We start from the raw sequence: 6,530 nt of genomic DNA, 5'->3' as shown, positions 1-6,530 counted from the left end.
CACACGGCCATACTGTCCTTTTGTCAGATGACCACAGATGATATTTTTGGCAGTAGAGTCCAGTTGAGTGAACTTCTTGACATCAGCAGCAGTGACACCTTCTCCAGCCTTGGGAACGCCGTTCTCGACGACATACCATAGGTCGACGTCAATGGCTTCAAGATGCATGCGCATCTTATTCTTCCAGTAGGGATATTCAGTTCCATCGAAGACGGGGCACGAAGCGGAGACTTTGATTATCCCTGCAGTCGACATAGCTAAAACTCCAGGTGGTTAAACCGAATCACACAGAACAAGGGAGCACCTTGCTCTGATACCAATTGAAAGTGCATTATATCGACTAGAGGGGGGGTGAATAGGCGATTTTTATAAAAGTCTTCAAAACGTGGGAGTTATGAAGACAGACAGCGAAGATTTTGCCTATTACTATGCAGCGGAAGTTAGGTTACACTAGGCAAGCCATGGTCAAGTATTCAATAGAGTGAAAGCACAAAGACAAACAGCTGCAGTGTAATAAGGATCAGGTAGGAAGAAGTTATGAAGCCAAACAGATCATACATTCACGTTGTGAAGACAAAAGATAGAGCAAGCATGCAATGGCTTCACAATGAGGAACAGTAAGTAAAAGGAAGTGAAGATGAAACCAATGACTCGTTGAAGACAATGATATGTTGGACCAGTTCCAGTTGCTGTGACAACTGTACGTCTGGCTGGAGCGGCTAGGTATTTAAACCTTAGGACACACAGTCCCGGACACCCAGTCCTGAACACGCAGCTCAGGACACCAAGTCCTCACCGTATTCTCCTTGAGCTAAGGTCACTTAGTCCTCGCCCAATCACTCTGGTAAGTCTTCAAGGTAGACTCCCAAACCTTCACATACTTCGTTCACTGGCAATCCACAATGTCTCTTGGATGCTCTGAACGCGACGCCTAACCGTCTGGAGGATTCACAGTCCTTAAGTGTAATAAGTCTTCAGATCACACAGGCAAGAAGACTTAAGTGATGCCCAATTTACTCTGGCTCTGGGTGGTTAGGGCTTTTCTCCTCACTAGGAATTTTCTCTCAAAGGCTTCGAGGTGGGTTGCTCTCAAACGACAAAAGCCATGCACTGAAATCTGAGCAGCCAACCGTTTATGGTTGTAGGGGGTGGGCTATTTATAGCCACTTGGCAACCCGACCTGATTTGTCTGAAATGACCCTGGGTCACTAAGGACTGACACGTGTCTCAACGGTCAGATTTCAAACTCTCATGGCAAATTTACTTGGGCTACAAGCAAAGCTGACTTGTCCGGCTCTGGACAAGATTCGCTCTCATTGTCTTCACTCGAAGACATAGGTTTTTGGTTTAGGCATCACTTCAGTCATTCTGACTGGTTCTCCTGGACACCACTTAACAGTACGGTGGTTCCTATGACTCAACACAAAAAGAACTACGAAAGATCTAAGTCTTCGAGCTCCATAGGCTTCATAACGTGTCTTCTTTTGTCATAGTCTTCAAAGTGAATATCTTCATGTACCACCTTTGACTTCAATGTCTTCATACATTTTTAGGGGTCATCTCTGGTAGTAAAACCGAATCAATGAGGGACTTCTACCTGTGTTATCCTGCAATTCTCACGAACACATTAGTCCCTCAACTAGGTTTGTCGTCAATACTCCAAAACCAACTAGGGGTGGCACTAGATGCACTTACACCACGAGGCTGGGGGGCGCGCCCCCCTACCTCATGGTCCCCCTATTTCCTCTCTGACTCCAACTCCACCTCCATATATTGAGTTTCAATGAGAGAAAAATCAGAGAGAAGAAATCATCGCGTTTTACGATACGGAGCCGCCCCAAGCCCTAAAACCTCTCGGGAGGGCTGATCTGGAGTTTGTTCGGGGCTCCGGAGAGGGGAATCCGTCGCCATCATCATCATCAACCATCCTCCATCACCAATTTCATGATGCTCACCGCCGTGCGGGAGTAATTCCATCGTAGGCTTGCTGGACGGTGATGGGTTGGATGGGATCTATCATGTAATCGAGTTAGTTTTGTTAGGGTTTGATCCCTAGTGTCCACTATGTTCTGAGATTGATGTTGCTATGACTTTGCTATGCTTAATGCTTGTCACTAGGGCCCGAGTGCCATGATTTCAGATCTGAACCTTTTATGTTTTCATCAATATATGAGTGTTCTTGATCCTATCTTGCAAGTCTATAGTCACATATTATGTGTTATGATCCGTTAACCCCGAAGTGACAATAATCGGGATACTTACTGGTGATGACCGTAGTTTGAGGAGTTCATGTATTCACTATGTGTTAATGCTTTGTTCCGGTTCTCTATTAAAAGGAGGCCTTAATATCCCTTAGTTTCCATAAGGACCCCGCTGCCACTGGAGGGTAGGACAAAAGATGTCATACAAGTTCTTTTCCATAAGCACGTATGACTATGTTCGGAATACATGCCTACATTATATCAATAAACTGGAGCTAGTTCTGTGTCACCCTAGGTTATGACTGTTACCTGATGAACCGCATCCGGCATAATTCTCCATCACCGATCCATTGCCTACGAGCTTTCCATATATTGTTCTTCGCTTATTTACTTTCCCGTTGCTATTGCTATCATCACTACAAAATACCAAAAAAAATTGCTTTTACTACTATTGCCTTTTGCTACCGCTATCACTACTATCATATTACTTTGCTACTAAACACGTTGCTGCAGATATTAAGTTTCCAGGTGTGGTTGAATTGACAACTCAGTTGCTAATACTAGAGAATATTCTTTGGCTCCCCTTGTGTCGAATCAATAATTTTGGCTTGAATACTCTACCCTCGAAAACTGTTGTGATCCCCCATACTTGTGGGTTATTAATTCAGTACTGGGAAAACCTTATACACAGAATCTTAGCAGCAGGAAGGTTTAAAAACAAACGCTACTGCTAATTAGTAGTAGAAAGCTTCATAAGACCGTGCTACTAATAGCCCAGTAGCAGTAGCGCTCTAGGTGAAACGAGCGCTACTACTACAATTGCCATGGTGTTGCCTCCAGGCTAAATATAGTAGTGGCGCCCTTCTCCTGGACGCGCTACTGCTAAAGTACTTAGAGCAGCATTTTTCTTTAAAACTTGCTGTTGCTAAGTATCATCCCCTCTTGCAACTAATTAAATTTAGACTGCTAAGCGAACAAGGTGTTTACCACCTTAAATATGTTACTTCTCATACTATCTCAAGCACTTGGTCTTCATTGAACTGCATGTGTAGGATTTTTGGCTGCAATATGAATCTTCACCCGTGCCTATACAGGTACGATGAGAATTCATGTTGACTATCTAGATTCTACATAATAAGATCAATGATGACCAATGTATATTTTTTTAGGACAAAGTGCTACTGATATTGGGCTTAGCAGTAGCACGCTCCCTGTACCCGTGTTACTGCTATAGCAAAACAAAACACATGGCCCGGCCCCCCGCATGCTCATCTCTCAATCGTCCCCCACCGCCCGATGTCGGCAGCTACGGTTAGGGTTTCGCCTCCGCCACCGCGGGCCACCGCCGCCGCAGGTAATGCTCCCCACCTCTCGCCGACCCTCTGCTAGCCGCTCCTCCACCCTCTCGCCGCCCACTCCGTCACCGCCCGTGAGCTCTGGCCGGGCGCCTTTGGCCGACTACCCTCGATCCCCTCGCCGGCCGCTGTCGTCGCCCCCTCTCGTAGGAAATTCACCGGCCTTACCCTCATCAGCACCCCCAACCGAGGTCACCATGCCTTCCCCCCTCCTCGTTAGCACCCCCCGAGGGCTGCCCTACCTAGATGAAGTGAGGGCTGGCGAATTACATATGGATAACTAGATGCTTTTGTTTTTCTATAAGAAGTTATTTTTTTGCAAAATGTAGCTGACAATTTAGTTGAAATGCTTTGGTAGGTGGTACAAGTATTTAGTTTGCAAGTGCTAAGTTAATCCCAATTAAATTTGCCACTTGTCCTTTTAATCAGTTATCTTAGGCAATAGGGGCCAAATTAGATGAAATGTGCCTTGGTAGGTGGTACCTTGATTTGGTAGATAACTTATTACAGATCTTAGGATTATAACTTTGGTAGGGGCCAAATAGTTTTTTCGGCAATAGGTGCCCCTGAAATGCTTTCGTAGGTGATACCTTGTCATCTTATAGGTTACTAGATGTTAGGATTATAATTGTCCATCAAATTGCTTCTCGCGGAAGAATCTGTTCATCTAGAGATATTCTAGAAGGTGTTAGTAATCTAATCGAGAACTTGTTGTCTATGAGTCTTGTTGGCTGATTTGACATTTGCCTACTAGCTATTGGTTCTGTTATAGAAGGTATTAGTAAGTTAATTGAGAGCTTGTTTTTTACCTTTTGGGATCGGGTTCCACTATGAAAATATAATTGCAGAAGAACCAAAAATATCACAAGCTATTGTTTTTCTTTCCTGGGAAGTGGATTGTTAATCCTTTCCTCATATTGCTTTAGGAAAATAGCGCCACCACCACCACCATGTCAACTGTGCAAGTCAAGGTGCGCCAACAGCCTTGCAACTGGCAAGTTGTTCGGCATCTACTTCCAGCCGAGTTTTCGTCATGCGGAGGTAAGAAATTGTATGAAATGTAACAACTATTTTATTTTTAGTGTCAGCATTACTGCATTGTGTCATTTTGTTTTTTTACACAGATCGTCCCATGCCATGTGAGGTTGAAATTCAACAAGCTGACAGGAGACACTGTGACATTTGAGGCTCATGGGGCCGTACACTATAGAGGTTGAGAAAGGACGCAATATGTCGCAGATTGGAGGAGATGGATGGGCCCGTTTCCTCGCCCACATGCGTCTTACTGGTGGTGAGTTGATCAGCTTCTCCTTTAGAGCAGAAAGGCCCAAGCTGGCTGTCATTTATATCATCCTGGTGGAATATGATGAAGATGACGAAGATGATGAAGATAATGAGGACCCACTCGATGAAGATGATGAGGACCCACTTATAAAGCCATCGTAGCTCAAAGAATGAGGTTGAGCGAGGAGGAGGTGTGCAACCTATGAGACATAATTCTGCCACGTGATGACTTTGTAGGGGTGCCATTGGTGACCCGCCTGACAAGTACCATGGTCGATCGGCATGATATGGTATGTTATACATACAAATGCAAATTACCGATGATATGCTTAGTGTAGAGTCGAATGATATGTTGTGTGGAATCTAGTCAATGATATGCTTTAGTGTAGAGTCCGATCACATGCTTATTAGTGTAGAATCCAAGGAACTATTAATAGTGTAGATAATCCATATATACTTATTAGTAGAGTTCATGCTTAGTACAAATGTGTAGTACTGTGTCTTTTGATAGTGTAGACGTCTATACTTAATAGAAATATATTTGAGAAAGTATGTGCGAGGATATTTATTAATTGATATGTTTTTCTTATTCAGAAATTGCCAAAGAGCCTATCTGTGAGTTGTGGTATCGACCCTGATGAAGAAGGCTCAGCTGGACTACGCCTTACCGCAAGGGGCTCCGTCATCACCTGTACTTACCGCATGGACACGGACAGTCGCACGCACTTAAACTTGGTTGGGTGGAAGAGATTCCTCGTTGGCAAGAATCTTCGTGTTGGACAGGCCATCCTAATTACTATCAGGAACACCCACTGCCCAGGCTTGCGGATGATGATCATCGTTGATATCGTCTAGAACTAAATATGTGTGTGTGGCTATATCATCTAGAACTACATATGATGATCGTCATCGATATCATCTAGAACTACATATGATGATCGTCGTCGATATCACCTTGTACTGCTTGAGGATGCATGTTGACTATATATGAAATTGTTATCTAGTACTCCCTCCATTCCAAATTGCTCGTCGTGGTTTTAGTTCAAATTTGAAATAAAACCACCACGAGTAATTTGGAACGGAGGGAATACTACCCAATACCTATAATGCTTTATGAAATTGATATCTAGTAGTCGCTAGTATCTGGAAATTGCAGTTTTATTGAAACTGAAGCGGGGTAGAAAGCGAGGGAAAATGATGAAAGATATAGCAGCGCGGGGCTAGGAAAGCGCTACAACTAACTATTAGTAGCGCGTTCTGGAAAAGCGCTGCTGTTATAGTCAGTATTAGTAGCGCGGGTACAGACCGTGCTACTACTAACTGTTAGTTGTAGCGCCGTAGTAGTAGTGCGGCTGCCCGCGCTACTACTAGGGTTTTCCCTAGTAGTGATTATCTTTATATAACTTCTGCAAACTACTTTATATAACTTCAGCTAACTATTTCAGAAGTTCGTGGCAACGCACGGGCATTGTACTAGTAAGTATAATTTTTCTTTATTTTATTGTAACGCATGGGCGTTCAACTAGTAGTAGTACATGTCGAATATCTGAAACATATATTTGGGCATAAAATTGGCTGATCTGCAGTATCCTTGGCTCATCTACAACCTGTCATGGTTGGACCACACTAGGTAGCTCATGTTTAGATTACATTTGCAATTTTACATTGCTACAGAACACCTATAACCAGC

The sequence above is a fragment of the Triticum urartu genome, chromosome 1, assembly GCF_003073215.2.
Source record: "Triticum urartu cultivar G1812 chromosome 1, Tu2.1, whole genome shotgun sequence".
NCBI lineage: Eukaryota > Viridiplantae > Streptophyta > Magnoliopsida > Poales > Poaceae > Triticum > Triticum urartu.
This window is presented reverse-complemented; position numbering follows the sequence as displayed.